At 37.9% G+C, this 19,435-nt stretch overlaps 1 pseudogene; it reads left to right on the plus strand.

The window, feature by feature from the left end:
- The first annotated feature begins 9,710 nt into the window (after positions 1 to 9,710).
- LOC106826110 (olfactory receptor 5AK2-like) lies at positions 9,711 to 11,970 on the plus strand (annotated as a pseudogene).
- Positions 11,971 to 19,435: the final 7,465 nt, after the last annotated feature.

Here is a 19,435-nt window from a genome sequence, read left to right on the forward strand (position 1 = left end):
TGAAAATGGAAAATAATAAATGAAGACACACTGTATTGGCTGGGTCCATGGAACATGGAAAGTCATTAAACGTTGAGGAAACCCAAATACAAACCACCGTTTGAATTGTAGGTGGTGACATTAACCAAGGGAGGAAAAGTAGAAGATGAAGCAAAACTGAAGAGTTGTTTTTCAACATCCTGAGTTTACAATATTGAAAGAAAACCTCAGGAGAGATGTCTAGCAGGTAATTGCAGGAAATGCACTTCTGGACCTTGGAGGGGAAATAAGGACAAAACATACCTGCTTGGGCATACTGTCCACAGAGGTCACCTAGAAAAAGATTAGAGGAAGAGACTTGATTTGACTGAGAATCTTAAGGACATTGCCACTGTAGAGTTGGAGGGGAGAAAAATGAGCCAACAAAGCTAAATGAGATTAACTGAGTCCTAGCAGGAACCACAAGAGAATGTATGAGGCAGAAGATAGGAGAGGATAAAGGTTAGAGATTGGCTAATAAACAAAGTCATATACTGAGAGGAGTCATTATAGAGAAAAGCCAATTCAATTTCATTTAATTTTGTTTAGAGAAATTAACTTCTGAAGAGAGAATTGGTGAGCTAGAAGATTTGTATATAAAGAAACTCCCTAGAATATGGGACAAGGTGACAATGGATTGGCTTGGATATAAGGTTACTTGAATGATAAAAAGTGTCCCTCATGCAAATATCCAGGGGATTCCATGTAGATAGAACTTCAAGTCAAAGGTGCTGATGAGAAAGAAGAGGGGAAGCAAAGAGAACAGTTAGGAAGTGAATGCAGTAGCTCTTGAAATCTGACCAGTGCCAGACAATGTACTGACACTTCAACATACATTTAATTAATATATATATATATATATACATATATATATATATTTTTAGATTTTTTTATTAAGATTATGGTAGATTACAAGCTTGTGAGATTTCAGTTGTACATTATTGTTAGTAATGTTGTGGGTACACCACTTCACCCTTTGTGCCCTCCCCCCACCCCCCCTTTTCCCTGGTAACCACTGATCGGTTCTCCATGTCCATACGTTAACTTCCACATATAAGTGGGGTCATATAGAGTTTGTCTTTCTCTGTCTGGTTTATTTCGCTTAACATAATACCCTCAAGGTCCATCCATGTTGATGCGAATGGAACAATTTGGTCCTTTTTTATGGCTGAGTAGTATTCCATTGTGTATATATACCATATCTTCTGTATCCAGTCGTCAGGTTCTGGGCATTTAGGTTGGTTCCATGTCTTGGCTATTGTAAATAATGCTGTGATGAACATAGGGGTGCATGGGATTCTTGGGATTGCTGATTTCAGGTTCTTAGGGTAGATACCCAGTAGTGGGATGGCTGGGTCATAGGGTATTTCAATTTTTAACTTTTTGAGAAATCTCCATACTGTTTTCCATAGTGGCTGCACTAGTTTGCATTCCCACCAACAGTGTATGAGGGTTCCTTTTTCTCCACAACCTCTCCAACATTTGTCACTTTTGGTTTTGGATATTTTTGCCAATCTAACGGGTGTAAGGTGATATCTTAGTGTAGTTTTGATTTGCATTTCCCTGATGATTAGGGATGATGAACATCTTTTCATGTGTCTCTTGGCCATACTTATATCTTCTTTGGAGAAATGTCTGTTCATGTCCTCTGCCCATTTTTTGATTGAGTTGTTTGTTTTTTTGTTGTTAAGCTGTGTGAGTTCTTTGTATATTATGGATATTAATCCTTTGTCGGATAAGTAGCTTGTAAATATTTTTTCCCAATTAGTGGGCTGTTTTTTTGTTTCAATCCTGTTTTCCCTTGCTTTGAAGAAACTCTTTAGTCTGATGAAGTCCCATTTGTTTATTCTTTCTATTGTTTCCCTCATCTGAGGAGTTATAGTGTCTGAAAAGATTCTTTTGAAACTGATGTCAAAGAGTGTACTGCCTATATTCTCTTCTAGAAGACTTATTGTTTCAGACCTAATCTTTAGGTCTTTGATCCATTTTGAGTTTATTTTTTGTGACTGGTGAGAAAGAATGATCGATCTTCATTCTTTTACATGTGGCTGTCCAGTTTTCCCAACACCATTTGTTGAAAAGACTTTCTTTTCTCCATTGTAGGCCCTCTGCTCCTTTGTCGAAGATTAGCTGTCCATAGATGTGTGGTTTTATCTCTGGGCTTTCAATTCTGTTCCATTGATCTGTGGACCTGTTTTTGTACCAGTACCATGCTGTTTTGATCACTGTAGCTTTGTAGTATGTTTTGAAATTGGGGATTGTGATGCCTCTGGCTTTGTTTTTCTTACTCAGGATTGTTTTAGCAATTCGCAGTCTTTTGCTGCCCCATAAGAATTTCAGGATTCTGTGTTCAATTTCTGTAAAGAATGCCCTTGGGAGTCTGATTGGGATAGCGTTGAATCTGTAGATTGCTTTAGGTAGTATGGACATTTTAACTATGTTTATTCTTCCAATCCATGTGCATGGAATGTCTGTCCATCTCTTTATGTCGTCGTCAATTTTTTCAAGAAAGTCTTGTTTTCATTGCATAAATCTTTCACTTCCTTGGTTAAATTTATCCCAAGGTATTTTATTCTTTCCGTTGCGATTGTGAATGGGATTGAGTTCTTCAGTTCTTTTTCTGTTGGTTCATTGTTTGTGTATAGAAATGCTACTGATTTACGTATGTTGATTTTATACCCTGCAACTTTGCTGTAGCTGTTGATTACTTCTAAAAGTTTTCCTATGGATTCTTTTGGGTTTTGTATATATATGATCATGTCAACTGCAAACAGCAAGAGTTTTACTTCTTCATTGCCTATTTGGATTCCTTTTATTTCATTTTCCTGCCTAATTGCTCTGGCTAACACCTCCAGTACTATGTCAAATACGATTGGTGAAAGCGGGCACCCTTGCCTTGTTTCTGTCCTCACAGGGATGGCTTTCAGTTTTTGTCCATTGAGTATGATGTTGGCTGTGGGTTTGTCATATATGGCCTTTATTATGTTGAGGTACTTTCCTTCTGTACCCACTTTACTGAGGGTTTTTATCATAAATGGGTGTTGGATCTTGTCGAATGCTTTCTCTGAATCTATTGAGATGATCATGTGGTTTTTGCTTCTCATTTTGTTAATGTAGTGTATCACGTTGATTGACTTGCGGATGTTGAACTATCCCTGTGTGCCTGGTATAAATCCCACTTGATCATGGTGTATAATTTTTTTTACGTATTGCTGTATTCAGTTTGCCAGAATTTTGTTGAGGATTTTTGCATCTATGTTCATCAGTGATATTGGCCTGTAGTACTCCTTCTTTGTGTTGTCCTTGTCAGGTTTGGGGATCAGAGTGATGTTGGCTTCATAGAAGGTGTTGGGGAGTACTCCATCTTCCTCAATTTTCTGGAATAGTTTGAGAAGGATAGGTATTAAGTCTTCTTTGAATGTTTGGTAGAATTCTCCAGAGAAGCCGTCTGGTCCTGGACTCTTATTTTGGGGGAGCTTTTCGATTACTGTTTCTATTTCTTTACTTGTGATTGGCCTATTCAGATTCTCCATTTCTTCCTGATTCAGTTTGGGGAGGTTGTAAGAGTCCAGAAATTTGTCCGTTTCTTCTAGGTTGTTCAATTTGTTGGCATATAGTTTTTCATAGTATTCTCTTATGATCCCTTGTATTTCTTTGGTATCTGTTGTGATTTCTCCTCTCTCATTCCTAATTTTATTTATTTGAGACTTCTCTCTTCTTTTCTTGGTGAGTCTGGCCTAGGGTTTGTCGATTTTGTTAATTTTTTCGAAGAACCAACTCTTTGTTTCATTGATCCTTTCTATTGTCTTTTTAGTTTCAAGATCGTTTATTTCTGTTCTTATTTTTATTTCCCTCCTTCTACTGACTCTGGGCTTTGTTTGTTCTTTTTCTAATTCTGTTAGGTGTCGTTTGAGGTTGCTTATGTGAGCTTTCTCTTGTTTTGTGAGGTGAGCCTGTATTGCTATGAATTTCCCTCTTAGGACTGCTTTTGCTGCATCCCAAATGATTTGGTATGACGTGTTCTCATTTTCATTTGTCTCCAGATAATATTTGATTTCTTCAATAATCCATTGTTTGTTCAGTAGCGTGTTGTTTAGTCTCCACATTTTTGCACCTTTCTCTGCTTTATTCTTGTAGTTGATTTCTAGTTTCATAGCATTGTGATCAGAAAAGATGCCTGGTATTATTTCAACTCTCCTGTATTTATTGATGCTTGCTTTGTTTCCCAGAATATGGTCTATTCTTGAGAATGTTCCATGCGCACTTGAGAAGAATGTGTAGCCTGCTGTTTTGGGATGAAGTGTTCTATATATATCTATTAAGTCCATCTGGTCTAATTTTTCATTTAATTCTATTATTTCCTTGTTGATTTTCTGTCTGGATGTTCTGTCCATTGGTGTTAATGGTGTGTTGAGGTCCCCTACTATTCTTGTATTGTTGTTGATGTCTTCTTTTAGTTCTGTTAAGAGTTGCTTTACAAATTTTGGTGCTCCTGTGTTGGGTGCGTATATATTTACAAGTGTTATGTCTTCTTGGTGGAGAGTCCCTTTTATCATTATATACTGTCCCTCCTTTGTCTTTCTTTACCTGTTTTACTTTGAAGTCTACTTTGTCTGATATTAGTATAGCGACACCTGCTTTCTTTTGTTCATTATTAGCTTGGAGTATTGTCCTCCGTCCCTTCACTCTGAGTCTGTGTTTGTCTTTGGGGCTGAGGTGTGTTTCCTGGAGGCAGCATATTGTTGGGTCTTGTTCTTTGATCCATCCTGCCGCTCTGTGTCTTTTGATTGGAGAGTTCAATCCATTTACATTTAGAGTGATTATTGAAATGTGGAGGCCTACCACTGCCATTTTATCTCTTGTTTTCCAGTTCTCTTCAATTTCCTTTGTTTCTCGTCCCATGGTTTAGTCTGTTCTGATGTAGAGCTGCTACTCTCTGTTGTTGTCCTTCTACTTATCTCCTTTGCTCTTGGTTTTGTAGTCCCTTTCCTTTTTTTGATTTTTCAGGAATGAGGGTTTTCCTGAGCATTTCTTGAATAGGAGGCTTGGTGGCAATGAACTCCCTTAATTTTTGTTTATCTGGGAAAGTTTTTATTTCTCCATCGTATTTGAAGGATATTTTCACTGGGTAGAGAATTCTCGGCTGCAGGTTTTTGTCCTTCAGATTTTTGAATATATCATTCCACTCTCTTCTAGCCTGTAAAGTTTCTGCTGAGAAGTCTGCTGAAAGCCTGATGGGGGTTCCTTTGTAGGTTAATTTCTTCTGCCTGGCTGCCCTTAGTATTCTCTCCTTGTCGTTGACTTTTGCTAGCTTCACTACTATATGTCTTGGGTTTGGTCTACTTGAATTGATAAAGTTTGGAGATCTATTGGCTTCTGTCACATGAAGTTTCATCTCCCTCCCCAGGTTTGGGAAGTTCTCAGCCATTATTTCTTTCAATAGGCTTTCTGCCCCCTTCTCCCTCTCTTCTCCCTCTGGTATACCTATAATCCTTAGGTTGCATCTCCTAATTGCGTCAGATAATTCTCAGAGAGTTTCCTCATTTCTTTTTAGTCTTAGCTCTCTCTCCTCCTCTGTCTGCAGCATTTATATATTTCTATCTTCCAAATTGCTAATTCTTTCCTCCATATTATCGGCCCTACTGTTCAGTGCATCTAGATTTTTCTTAATCTCCTCTATGGTGTTCTTCATTTACAGTATTTCTGTTTGGTTCTTCTTTATAGCATCGAACTCTTTTGTGACATAGCTCCTGAATTCGTTGAGTTGTCTATCTGAATTCTCTTATAACTCATTGAGTTTTTTAATGATGGCTGTTTTGAAGTCATCATCATTTAGGTTGTATATTTCATTGTCTTTGGGATTGTTTTCTGTGTGTTTGTCATTTTCCTTCTGTTCTGGAGATTTAATATATTTTTTCATATTGCTTGATGTTGTAGACTTGTGCCTCCACATAGAGATAGTTTCTGCTTCCACTTGTTTCTACTGGTGTGGTGGGTGGACAGCTGTTTATACTGCTCCAACCAGGAACCCTAACAGCTGTTGCTAACTGGGCCTGGGCCTCTCCACGCAGTCACAGTGATCCTGTGGGTTCCCTCTTCAGCTGTGGAGGCCGTCACAGGGGGGCTTCAGGCTGCTGGTGCCTACTGTTGCAGACCACCTAGACGTGGTCCGTCCTTAGGTTTTGCAGTGGTTTTATGGGCTTTCCCAGCGGCCAGGGGCAGGATCACTTATATTTGCAGCTCTGTCGCTGTCGGCACCCACAAAATCTCACTTGTCCACTATGGGTCACAGCAGAGCTATGGGCATTTTCTACAGTCTGTGGTTAGCTCCCCTAGCTACGCTAATTTTGTCCCAAGGTCTTCCAGCCTTGTGGTTGCCATATGGGTGCTCTCTACTAGTGCTGTGCAGAAGCTATCGCTGAGGCTTCTGCGAGACTGTAGAGTTTCCCCCCTGGGCCACAGTGCCAGGTTGCTGGAACTCCACCCAGCCCCAGACCTCTCCCCTAGGATCTCGGGGAGCCCATTGCCCTAAATGGGGGATAGCCAGATACCTTGAGTTCAGTGGCAGCTGGTCAGTTGCTGCCCTGCCTGGGATTCTCCTCTTTTGGACCCTCCCAGCATTGTGGATGCTGGGCAGGGCCTGTCTGCTAGTGGCAGGCAAAGACCCCGCCTGCTGCCCGGACGGGACTTCAGAGTTTCTCCCCCAGGCCACGCAGCCAGCCGCTGGAGCTCCACCCAGCCCCAGACCTCTCCCAGGAGATCTCCGGTAGTCTCGAGCCTCTCCCGGGTGAGAACCTGGTCAGCGGAGCTTGCCGTGGCAGCTGGCAGGCTGGCGTGCCATTTGGGAGAGGCCCCAGGCGTTGTGGAAGCTGGGAGGGGCATCTCCGATAATGGCAGTCAAAGTCCCTGCCTGCCGCCGCCGGGAAGGAACTTCAGAGTTTCTCCCCCAGGCCATGTTGCCAGCTGCTGGAGTTCCACCCAGCCCCGGACTTCTCCCAGGAGACCTCCGGTTATCCTGAGCCTCTCCCGGGCTAGAACCCGGTGAGCGGAGCTTGCCATGGCAGCTGGCGGGCTGGTGCGCAGTTTGGGAGAGCCCCCAGGCATTGTTCAACATACATTGTATTTTTAAAACTCAAGATAATTCCCTGTACTTTATGCATCATCTGTGGGTAAAAGAGCGAATCTCTAGAAAGGAAGGTGTAGGCTCATTATCATGTGTTTAGTTAGGAGAAGAAGTGTAAGTATTAACAGAACCTAAGAACAGGACTCTGGTCAGTGCATCCCCATGGCTATAAATTCCACATCGTGGCTTAGGGCAGCCTCACTTTCTGGTCTCAAGCTCTGCATAGTCCTTCTGTCAATAAATCAGATGGTGCAGAGTCTGATATAGATCACCAGATGTGTTAGAACACAAATTCTTTTGGTGTGAGTTAACATTTGAGTTTGTCCCATTGAGAAGGGGACTCAAATGGCTCTTGTGCATTCTTTTACAACTGCCTGAGCAAAGGGTCCCAAATTATAAGTTTTAACAATTTCATCCACTGGGCAATGTTTTTGGCTCCCACACTTAACGAGGATAACAGCTGGATTCTGGGCAGCAATTAATAGGAAGTTTTGGAATACCGGTCATGAGAAGAAAGATTATTGACTGTTTTTATCCCTAGGTAGCGACATTTTGTGGCTTTAGTTTTTGCTCTTCATTAGGAGATTTTGTAGGTCATGTTGAAATGTCAAGCTGAAATAATCTGAGGTCTAGAGTTTGGACAGAATAATTGGCTTTTGTAAACAAGCTGCTTTCTCAGTACATTGAACAGGGCTTAAAAGGTATGGAAAATTACCAGCCACTCATTGAACATTTTTCTGTTAATTTTTTATCTAGTAATGTAAATTTAAACTCCAAACTCATGTGAATTCAGGGTGGTAGTTACAAATACTCAGGTGATAATTCTTTTTGACATAGCAGAAGATGTTTTCCATGAGGGTAATATTTTTCTAAACCATTGTGTACTGAGATTGTAGATTTGGGTGCATCTACACTATGCATATCTAAGACAAAGTCTCCCCCCCCCCCCCCCCACTGAGCTCTCTGAACAAAAGACCTATGTTTCATGTAATAGTAGCATCTATTTGGCAGCCCAAGCAACTTCTCATGACCACCATTCTGGTTTGCAGGTTCCTTTTCAGTCTTCAGTTGCTAGGCATTTTCATTACTTGCTTATGCGCTCAGTATGACTGTACAGTGATCTCATTTATATTTTATCCATGTACTTTTTGAGATGTTTTACAGTTTAGTTTTATGGTTGTCTATTATATGAGGCAGCCTTGAGCAGAAGGATGAATAGGGTTTTCAAAAATAATTCTTCCCGCCTTCTCACTTGTTTTGAATTACCTGTCAAGGAACAAAAATTCCCACTATTGGTTTATGTGCAAGTAAACAGAATTCAGATTCTGAAAGCAATTATGAAAGCAGAATTCTAAAAATCTATTGTATCAAGGGTATTATCACTAGTACTAAACATTTACCATCCAAAGTACACAGAATATGACAAATTTCATTTAAATGGGAAATTTCTGATAAAATATTAATCTGAATATTTTTTTGGATACTTCATGTACAATTGATTCTATTATTTTGCAGCAACACCCTCATATACAATTGCCACTTAACATTTGTGGTGGTTAGGCTTAGAGAATTTTTTTAAATAATCATTTCTTTTAATGCCCAAAAAGACAAATGTTATGGTATTCTAAGATAAGGTATACAACACAAAAAATGACATTGAAATATATTAATTACACTTTCTTGTTTGAAGAATAATATATTCTGAAAAATATAAACACAACTCACAAGATTCAGTGAGTTCTTATATTGGCAATATTCAAAATTACTATACATTAAAAGACTAAGGGTCATTCATGAGTAATCAAAATCAAGACTACAATGAATGTTGATTAAAATCACACTACCTGTTATAATAAATAAAAAAAAAATCTCAGTGACTTATCACAATAGAAGTTCTCAATCCGTAAAATGTAGTAGAAAGAAGGCATTCTGGCAAGGGAACTCTGCTCCTCACAGTCATTGAGGAACAAACCCTGTAGGAGACTGCAATAAGCAACACAGGTAGGACTGCCAGACTTCACAAATCAAAACACAAGCTGCCAAGTTAAATGTAAGCCACAGATAAACAGGGAAAACCTTTGTTATAACCAACTTTTCACACCACAGGAATTTAATATTGTTAAAATAATGTTATGTAATAAATACTCAGCATTCTAATTCCCCCACTTTTCCCAACAGCAACCTTTGTAGATGTTTTATTTTCAGGTTCAGGATCCAATCAAGGATTGTTTGTTAAGTAATTTTTAATATAAATATCTCCCATGCAATATTTATAGCTCACTTATACTAAAAAATTATCTGTTGTCTATCTGCAATTCAAATTTCATTGGGTATACTGTATTTAAACTGGAAACTCTAACACATGGCTTTCAGAGTTTCCATAAATGTTAATAATCAGGGAACAGATGAGGAAGAGAAAGACTAGAAAGTCATATGGTTCCAGTTTGAGGGGAGGAGGCAGGACCTAGTTCAGGCCTAGAATTAGCATTCATTACTTTTACCCATGTTCTATTGGCAGAACCTGGTATCATGGCCGCACATAAGAAAGTTTGTTTGAGGGGCCGGCACCATGGCCGAAGGTTAAGTTCACGCCTCCGCTGCGGCGGCCCACGGTTTCGCTGGTTCGGATCCTGGGCATGGACATGGCACTGCTTGTCAGGCCACGTTGAGGCAGCATCCCATGTGCCACAACTAGAAGGACCTATAACTAAGGTAAACAACTATGTACCAGGGGGAATTTGGGGAGAAAAAGCAGAAAAAAAAAAGATTGGCCACAGATGTTAGCTCAGGTGCCAATCTTTAAAAAAAAAGAAAGTTTGGTTGAAACCATGCACTGATGCCATGCTCAGAAGAAAAGATGAATGTAAGGTTGAGCAGTAAGTCAATGTCCGCCATACCAATGGTCCATGATATAGTACTCCTCAAAAAGTACTGCTCAGCAATGTGGAATGGTATTTAAGAGAAAAGACATTGGAATCAAGGAATTGAGGGCTTGCAGTATATGGAAAATCATAGGTGAAGACATCTCAGCTGTCTACATAACCAGATACAGAGGTAGCATGACTCAAAGTAGAACACAAAGAGATTCATGACTTAAAATAAAATAAGCTATCATTACATAGTAACAAAATTTTTACAAGATGATTTTCCTGCAGCTTGGATATACCCAGAAAGCAAAACAATGCAATGGGAAATGCAAAACTATTTCTAAGAAATCCATACATATATGGATATATATAAAATGAGAGGACTATGTGACTTGTGAAGAATGCCACCTAGATAGCAGTTGCATGCTAAGCACTGTAGCATCAAAACACCCTGAAGCCTTCAAACATATGTGGATCATGATTCTATGTCAGAAAATTTCAATAATGACTACTAATAATTTCAGGAATTTGAATGGATTAAATTCAAATTAATTAAATTTGATTAGGATTAATTAGGATTCAAATGATAAATGACTTAGAAAAACTATAGGCCATTTAAAAGGTACCAAATAATACTGACATATGGCTTTAGCAAATATAGGTAACTGTTTAATGTAGTGGAAACATGTTTTAATCTATATTTCATAGAAATACAGGTATTAGACATCAGCCTTCTACTATGAAATCTTATTTACTTTGAAAGTGAATCCATGGCTCACATATCACTTTTTTATGTGGTAATTACTCATTAAGAAAATAGAAGGAATATTTGGAAAGCAATGAACTCTGTTTGGAGTGTTTGCCATGAAAATGCCATTCAAAAAAAGTGACATGAAATGTAAGAGCATTTTTCCTCCAAGAAGTCACCAATATTTCCCTTCCTTTCTTGGTTCTCCTCCTGGTCCTTTCTAAGCTTTAGTAGCCCTGACACAAGGAAAAAGCACCGAAGTGACGGAATTCTTTCCTGTCAGATTTGGTGCCCAATAGAAGTTGCAGTATGTCTTCCTCATTGTGTTTCTAGTGATCTATATGACCTCTGTGAAGGGTAATATTGGAATGATCCTACTCATCAAGACAGATTACAGACTTCAAACACCCATGTACTTTTTCCTAAAACATTTGACTTTTGTTGATATCTCTTATACCTCTGCTATCACTCCCAAGATGCTGCAAAATTTCACAGTAGAAAAGAAATCAACATGATTCAGGGACTATGTCATACAGTTAGTCGTTTATGCAACATTTGTGACGAGTGTCTGTTATCTACTGTTTGCTTTTGCAGTGGACCACTATGAAGCCATCTGTAACCCACTTTACTATGCCATAATTATGTCTTAAAGAGCCTGCATCCAGTTGGCAGCTACTTCAAATGTCATGGGCTCAATAAATCCTTGTACACACCAGTTTTACATTTCCACTGTTCTCCACAAGTCCAATACCATAAATCAGTTTTTATGTGACATTCCCCCAATTCTCACCCTTCCGTGCTCCAACATTGACATCACCATCATGTTTGCTGTCTTTGTGGGATTTAACTTGGTGTTCATTGTATTGTTTATCATCTTTTCTTACATTTATATCATGGCTACCATCCTAATTTTGTCTTCTACTGCAGGGAGGAAAGAAGCCTTCTCCATGTGTGCCTCGCATCTGAGAGAAGTCAGCATTTTCTATGGAACTCTGCCATACATGAACTTGCAGCCTCATTCTAATAATTCCTGGGAGAATATGTAAGTGGCTTCTATGTTTGATGGCATTGTGATTCCCAAGTTGAATCCCCCGATCTATAGTTTGAAAAATAAGGAGGTAAAAGAAGCTCTAAATGGGAAGGGAGAAATTCTTCCAGATTGGTCCAAAATTGTTAAGATTCATCACATGAAAGCATCCAGTAGAGATGTTTGACAATTTAATGTTTCTGAATTTGGAACATGTTCACATCTTAAACCATGCTACCTCTTTTGATGGATATGTTCCTAGAATGTAGGAAATACAGTCACATCTCATTGATTAATTTTCCCTTGAATATAGTTTGAGAAACGTATCTTGTACTATTCATGGTTATTTAAAATATTAAATATGTATGGACTTTACAGATCACCTATCTGTTGCATTTCAGATATATTCCAAATTTGAAATATGTTCTTAAAGACTAAAAAACACCAATTTAGTATATAATCAATATTAAAATTGAAGTTCGTTATTTCACATTCATTTAAACATGTTTCCTAAACTGTCTACAAACAGGCTGTTTATATGTTCTGTTCCAATTATTGTATAAACCTGAGTGTGAAATGACCATACCTCTTTGAGCAGTACCTTATGATTCAGGCTATACATTCAACTAAATCTTCTCCTATTAGCAACAATCTCTAGCACTTGGAAACAGTTATTTCTTCTGTGATGTTATTACTTCTTTTTGTCATCAGTTATCCTCTTTAGTCTGAATCCATCTCTTTCTTCCATAAGGTAAGGAAACTCCTGGAAGCATTTTCTGTATTTCTCTCCAATAGAGATAGAAAATCTCAACTGTATATGGATCCAGAAACTGAAACAATAGTCATTCATTTATGAAAGAAAATGAAAACACTAGATCATAAACCTGTATGGACTGATATGTTCATCACAGTGTTATTGACAACAGCCAAGACATGGAAACAACCTAAGTGTCCATCAATGGATGAACGGATAAAGAAAATGTGGTATATTTACAAAGAAATATTATTCAGCCATAAAAACAAATGAAATCTTGCCATTTGCAACAATATCCATGACCCTTGAGGGCATTACACTAAGTGAAATAGACAGAGCAAGACAAATGCCATATGATCTCACTTAAATGTGGAATCTGGAAAAAAAAATGAAAAAAATCAAGTTCAAAGAAAAAGAGACCAGATTGATGGTTTCCAGGTGACTGGAGTGGAGGGTGGGCAAATAGGTGAAGGGGATCAAAAAGTATAAAGGCAGTTATAAAATAAATGTGTCATGGGAATATAATGTACAGCATGGTAATTGTAGTTAATAATACCATATTGCAGATTTGAAAGTTGCCAAGAATGTAAATCTTAAAAGTTTTCCTCAAATGAAAAAGAAAATGTAATTGTATATGGTGACACATGTTAGCCAGACTTATTATGGTGATCATTTAACAATATACAAAACTACTGATTCATTATGTTGTATATCTGAAATTAACATTATATGTCAATTATACCTCAATAAAAAAGTCTGTAGGATATGTTGCTCAACGCAAAAAATATGATTGTGATAAGCTAGTAACAGTAATTTTATATATATATATATTTATATGCAGTTATAACTAAAATTCTAGACAAAATTCCTTGGAATGTAACAATGCGCTTTTCAGATGGAAGTGAAAATCTGTTTGTATCTTGTCTATTCAGGACTAGACTAAAGACATAAGTAAATTCATATGGTTAAAAATACACGTTACGCTGCACACAAAACATTTTCAAAGATTGACTATACGTTGGGAACAAAACAAGTTTCAATGAATTTATGAAAACAAATAATATTAAGCAGTATTTCTGATTAAAATGGTGTGGAATTAGGAAGAAACTACAAGAAGAAAGCTGGAAAAGTCACAAATAGGTGGAGACTAAACAACATGCTACTGAATAACTATTGGATCGATGAAGGAGTCAAAGGAGAAATCAAAAAATACCTGGGGACCAATGAAAATGAAAGAAAAACATACCAAAACTTACAGGATGCATCAAAAATGGTACTAAGACGGAAGTATATAGCAATAAAGGCCTACCTCAAGAAAGAAGAAAAATCTCAAGAAAACAATCTAACCCTACACTTAAAAGAACTAGACAAAGAACAAAAGAAGCCCAAAGTCAATAGAAGGAAGAAAATACAAATCAAAGCAGAAAATCATCTTCAATGGTGAAAAACTGAAAGCTATCCTTCTAAGAGCAGGAACAAGATAACAATGCCCACTCTTGCCACTCTTCTTTGTCATAGCACTGGAAATCCTAGCTATAGCAGGTAGGCAAGAAAAAGAAATAGAAGGTAATCAAATTTGAAAGGAAGACCTAAAACTGCCTCTATTTGCAGATGACATGATTCTATAAATAGAAATCCCTAAAAACTCCAAGGGAAACCTACTAAGAAATAACTAAGAAACAGTAAAGTTGTAGGGTACAAAATCAACATACAAAAATCAGTTGCACTTCTATAAACTAACAGCAAAGTGGCAGAAAGAGAAATCAAGAATACAATCCAATTTACAATCACAATAAAATACTTAGGAAGACATGTAACCAAGGAGTGAAAGATCAGTATGGTGAAAACTATGAGACGTTGTTGAAAGAAACTGAAGAAGACATAAAGAAATGGAATGCTATCCCATGCTCATGGATTGGAAAGATTAACATAGTTAAAATGATCATATTACCTAAAGAAATCTACAAATTCAATACAATCTTCATCAGAATCTCAGTGACATTGTTCACAGAAATAGAGCAAAGAATTCTAAAATTGATATGGAGCAACAAAAGACTCCAAATAGCTGAAGCAATCCTGAGAAAAAAGAACAAAGCCAGAGGTATCAGAATCCCTGATTTCTAAATACACTGCCAAGTTAGAGTAATCAAAAAGGATGGTACCTGCGGAAAAAAGACACATCCAGATCAATAGAAGAGAATTGACAGCCCAGAAATAAACCTGCACATCTATCAACAGCTAATTTTCAAGAAAGGAGTGAAGAACATACAATAGAGAAAGAAAAGTCTCTCCAATAAATGGTGTAGAGAAACCTGGACAGCCACAAGCAAAAAAAAATGAATGTAGACCATTATCTTACAACATAGGTACAAATTAATTCAATGTGGATTAAACACTTGAATGTAAGACCTGAAACCATACAACTCCTGGAAGAAAACTCAGGCAGGACTCTCCTTGACATCTCTCTAAGCAGTATATTTTTGAATATCTTGTCTCCACAGCAAAGGGAAACCAATGAAAAAATAAACAAATGGGACTGCATCAAACTAAAAAGCTTCTGCACAGCCAAGGAAACCATTAACAAAATAAAAAGCTTTCCAATTGGGAGAAGATAATTGCAAATCATGTTTGATAAGGGGTTAACATACAAAATCATTATCTGAGAACTCACAGAATGTTTACCTCACCATCATGAGATTCTGCCTGACACTATCTAATTCTAAGGGACACAGATTATGATAAGAGGAAAGAATAAGCACATGGCTATCAAGCCAATATACTCTCCTTGTGCTGTGTCATCCCAAAGCTACTGTCTGACTCCATGCTCATACGGCCTCGTGAGTAGTGTTACAGTAACAATTTTGGGATAATACCTAGCATGACTGGGACACTCTTTTTCAAGATGCCTATATGCTTTGAAACAGTGGTATATGCTGGCCCTGATAGCTAGAATATATGACTCTGGGAACCAAGAAAGGGAAGTAGAAGTAGCCTGTATCACAATTACTCACACAGGCACTTAGGGAGTTTGTCTTTCCTGTCACTTCAAATTTAAGACTGATGGACTGTGCATTTCTCTTCCTGAGAGCATTCACTGCTACCAGCCTGGGAGGTCTGAACCACTGGGGGAATTAACAACCACCAAAAGCAGCCTTCAACATATGATTGATGAGAATTGTTATATGTGGACTCAGCTTCCTGGTCCCTCAGCTTGGTTAACTCTAAGATCTCTGTTTTATACTGACTCCAGAGAATCCTCAACTACAGTAAGCTCCCATAGACCACAGAAGTAACTGACTTTTATTGGCCAACTTCCTTTTTCTGTCTCATTTCCTCACTCCTATACTGGTGCTTCCTTGACTCCCAAAGAAAGTATTCAAACTTAAATCCTGGTTTCAGGTTCGGCTTCTCGGAAATGCAAACGGGTAAACCAACCTGGCCTGAAAAGCAAGAAGATAAAAGTATTAAAGCTTCTATGATTATAAAGAAACAAAATATCCTTGCTCTATTTCTTTTGCTAGGATATTTCCTAAATCTTTCTTCGCAGCAAGCAAAGATAGGGGAACCTCCTTTCCTTGACATGTAGAATGGAACTTAGCTTTGGTCTGTACACCTATGTGTCTGCGTGTATATGTGTGTGTGTGATAGTCAAGCATTTAAAACTTGCCTTGTAAGTTGACCTTATATTTTGCAATAAATAAGATGTGTTCAAAAATAGTAACAGTAGTTATGCTTGTTTGGTAGAATCACAAATGATTTTTATTCTTTCTTTTCTACTTAGGCATACTTTACAATGATTTATAATAAACATGACTACTTTTGTCATTTAAAAATCAAAGTTAAAAGTTCTTAAAATAAAATTTCAGCTAAGTACCTTTCCATCCCTATGAGTGATTTCTGAAGGAGTTATATCTGTAAACATAGACATCTAGATGTGATTTGCTAAATCACCGTTACACAAGGTGCAATGTTTTCTATATAAATAAGAGGGCACTGTCTACTGTCTTAAGAGAGAAAATCTAGTCTGGTTCTTGCTAAGAGAAGACTAGAGGTGTAATAGTAGGATATCTCAGACTTCAGCATGGATTACAGTAGGCTGCAGTGTAGATAAAAAGAGAAGGGACTGAATATACCTTTTTTTAAACCCAAAATTGCTGGACACAGTCATGCATCAGAGTGAAAAGAGAGCAAGGGAGATTGTTGACCTCCCTAGTCCATGAAGAAGTAATAGTAGCATCAGCCTTATTGGTATATAGAAAGCAGAAATTGTATATGCAATTAGGAATAGGAAAAAGATGGTTGGGTTGCAATAGGTGAGCCTCAGGTGGCTTACAGGAGACTCAATGAAATGTATTTCCCAACCTGCACAAAGTTGGGCTCTGTGCTTATTCAGAGTACCAGTCCTTTGAGGTTCACTTTGCTGTCACCTTTGGCATGAAGCTACCTTTGTGCCCAGATTGCTGTCATCTCCCTGGGCACTAGACTCTTTCATATTTTAGGAGTACCCTCACATTGTGGACGTGACAACTATAAATAATAAACTGCGCTACAAGGCACAGTTCTGTACTAGATAGAATTCTTCTGAAGACTTGATCTATACAGTAACCCTCCCTTATCCACAGGAGATACTTTTCAAGACCCCCAGTGGATGCCTGAAAGCACGGATACTACCAGAACCCTATATATACTATGCTTTTTCCTATACATACATGTTTGGGTTGCAGCAGCAAAACTAGCATGAATTTCTTTTTTCTTCACAATTTTATTGATAGAAGATTCATTCTTACTGTATATCTTAGTAACCTCAGCATATGATTTTTTGTCTTTCCTTATTAAGTTGAGAAATATCATCTTTTCACCTAAAGAAAGCACTTTACAGCTTCTCTCTGGCACATCTGAATTACCAGCATCACTACTCTTGTGTTTTGGGGCCATTATTGAGTAAAATAAGGGTTACTTGAACATAAGCACTGCAATACTGTGTCAGTGGATCTTATAACCTAGACAGCTATGAAGTGACTAACCTGTAAATAATGTATACAAAGTGGATCCAGTGGACCAAGGGACAATTCACATCCCAGGCAAGACAGAGCAGGAAGACACAAGATGTCATTATGCTACTCAGAGTGCTGTGAAATTTGAAATTTATGAATTGTTTATTTCTGGAATTTTCCATTTAATATTTGTGCACTGAGGTTGACTCCATCCAGGTGCTGAAACCACAGAAAGTGAAATCATGGATAAGGGAGGACTACTGCGTTAGCATAAGTTCTGTATTGTCCCTTGCTATACTGCCTAGCACAATTATTTGTACAAAAACAACCCTCACTAAAAATATATTTTCAAGTGCCACCTTTAAAGACCTTATGGCATATGAGTGTCAGTTATACAAGGGATAAAAAATAAGCATGGGCCACCGTAAACAAGGAAGTAAGGACTCAACCCATCTAAGCCTTAGTCTCCTGGTCTATAAAATGGGGATGATAACAGTATCTGCTTCATAGGATTGTAACAATAATTAAATAAAAGAACTCAGGTAAAAATCTTAGCACATTGTCTGTCAAATAGCAAGTTGCCAATAAATGTTAGGTGTCATTATAATGAATTCGTTAAGAAAAGGAGATTAGAAAAACCAGAGCTGGAAGAAATCCTGTAAAACTCATCTAGCATCATTGTGAAGGGTATCTGTCCTTGAATCAGAACTTCCTGAGATCAAACCCCAGCTTTGCCATTTATCAAATAGATGTCTCGCACTCTCTTTGCCAGTTTCCTCATTTGTAAATGGATATAATTGTCTGGCCTAAGTGACGTAATACGTCTAAAGTATTTAGTAAATATCACTTTGTAGTCACAATAAATCTTTGGTTATAATGATCAATTTCCTGGCTATTTTGCAAATGAGATAATCGTCATCAAAGCACCGGCCAATTGTCCAAGATCACACAGCAAGTTTGTGTCAGTTTTGGAACTAGAATCCATGTCTCCTAATCCCACCCAATTTGAAAAAAAAAGTCAAAATGCCTGTAAAGATCTCAAGACAAGATCATGAAGAATGAGTCTAGATCTGGCCTTGTTGAGAATCCACTGAAGCAGCCTTTGCAACCTAGCCAAGGGCAAGATAAGACCAACAGGGGGCAGTACATCCACATCAACGAGGTCGGCTGTATGGATTTCCAGTCTCTTCAAATTCCTTTCATCTTCCTACTCAAAATCACACCAGAAAATCGAAAACTAGACCATCAATGTCCTGACCACACCTCAGCACCATCTTTGCCTGTATAAGCTACAGATAGCCCTAATTGCACACTCTGCTCTCAACTCAGAACAGAATTTTTAACAACAGTTTGCTCCTGAAACCCATATTGTGAATTGATTTGCTGAACCAGAAACAAGCTTTTAGGAACTTAAGGAGCATCACTGCATCTAAGGCCATTAAATAATTCTAGTGCTTATAAAGTAGAAAATATTACCTTAAAAGCAGGGGGGTAACATTAAGATGCCTCACTTCCACCTCCAGAGCCCCCACCTCCAAAGTTAAAATATTTGAAATAGAAAATTAGGATTGCTTATTCTGAGAGTAAAACTGCAAGTGAGTGAAATATCACTGAGGTCAAAAATAGACAAAGCCACTTTTGAAAGATCTGTCCTGTTACATTGGACAGAAATAAGGTTAAATTGTTGCCTTATCTAAAGGAAGAGTACATTCATTAAAAGAGGAGTTTGCCAGTAATGCAACCACACACACGGACACACAGAAAAACCTCTAAAAACAGAGGATAAAGGGAAATTTCCTATCCAAACGTATTTTATATATATATGTGTATATATATATAAGGAATTCTGCAGTATCATTCTTATGGCAAATCTGATGTGCAATAGGATGCAGACATGAGGAATG

The sequence above is a fragment of the Equus asinus genome, chromosome 17 (genome assembly GCF_041296235.1).
Source record: "Equus asinus isolate D_3611 breed Donkey chromosome 17, EquAss-T2T_v2, whole genome shotgun sequence".
Classification (NCBI taxonomy): Eukaryota; Metazoa; Chordata; class Mammalia; order Perissodactyla; family Equidae; genus Equus; species Equus asinus.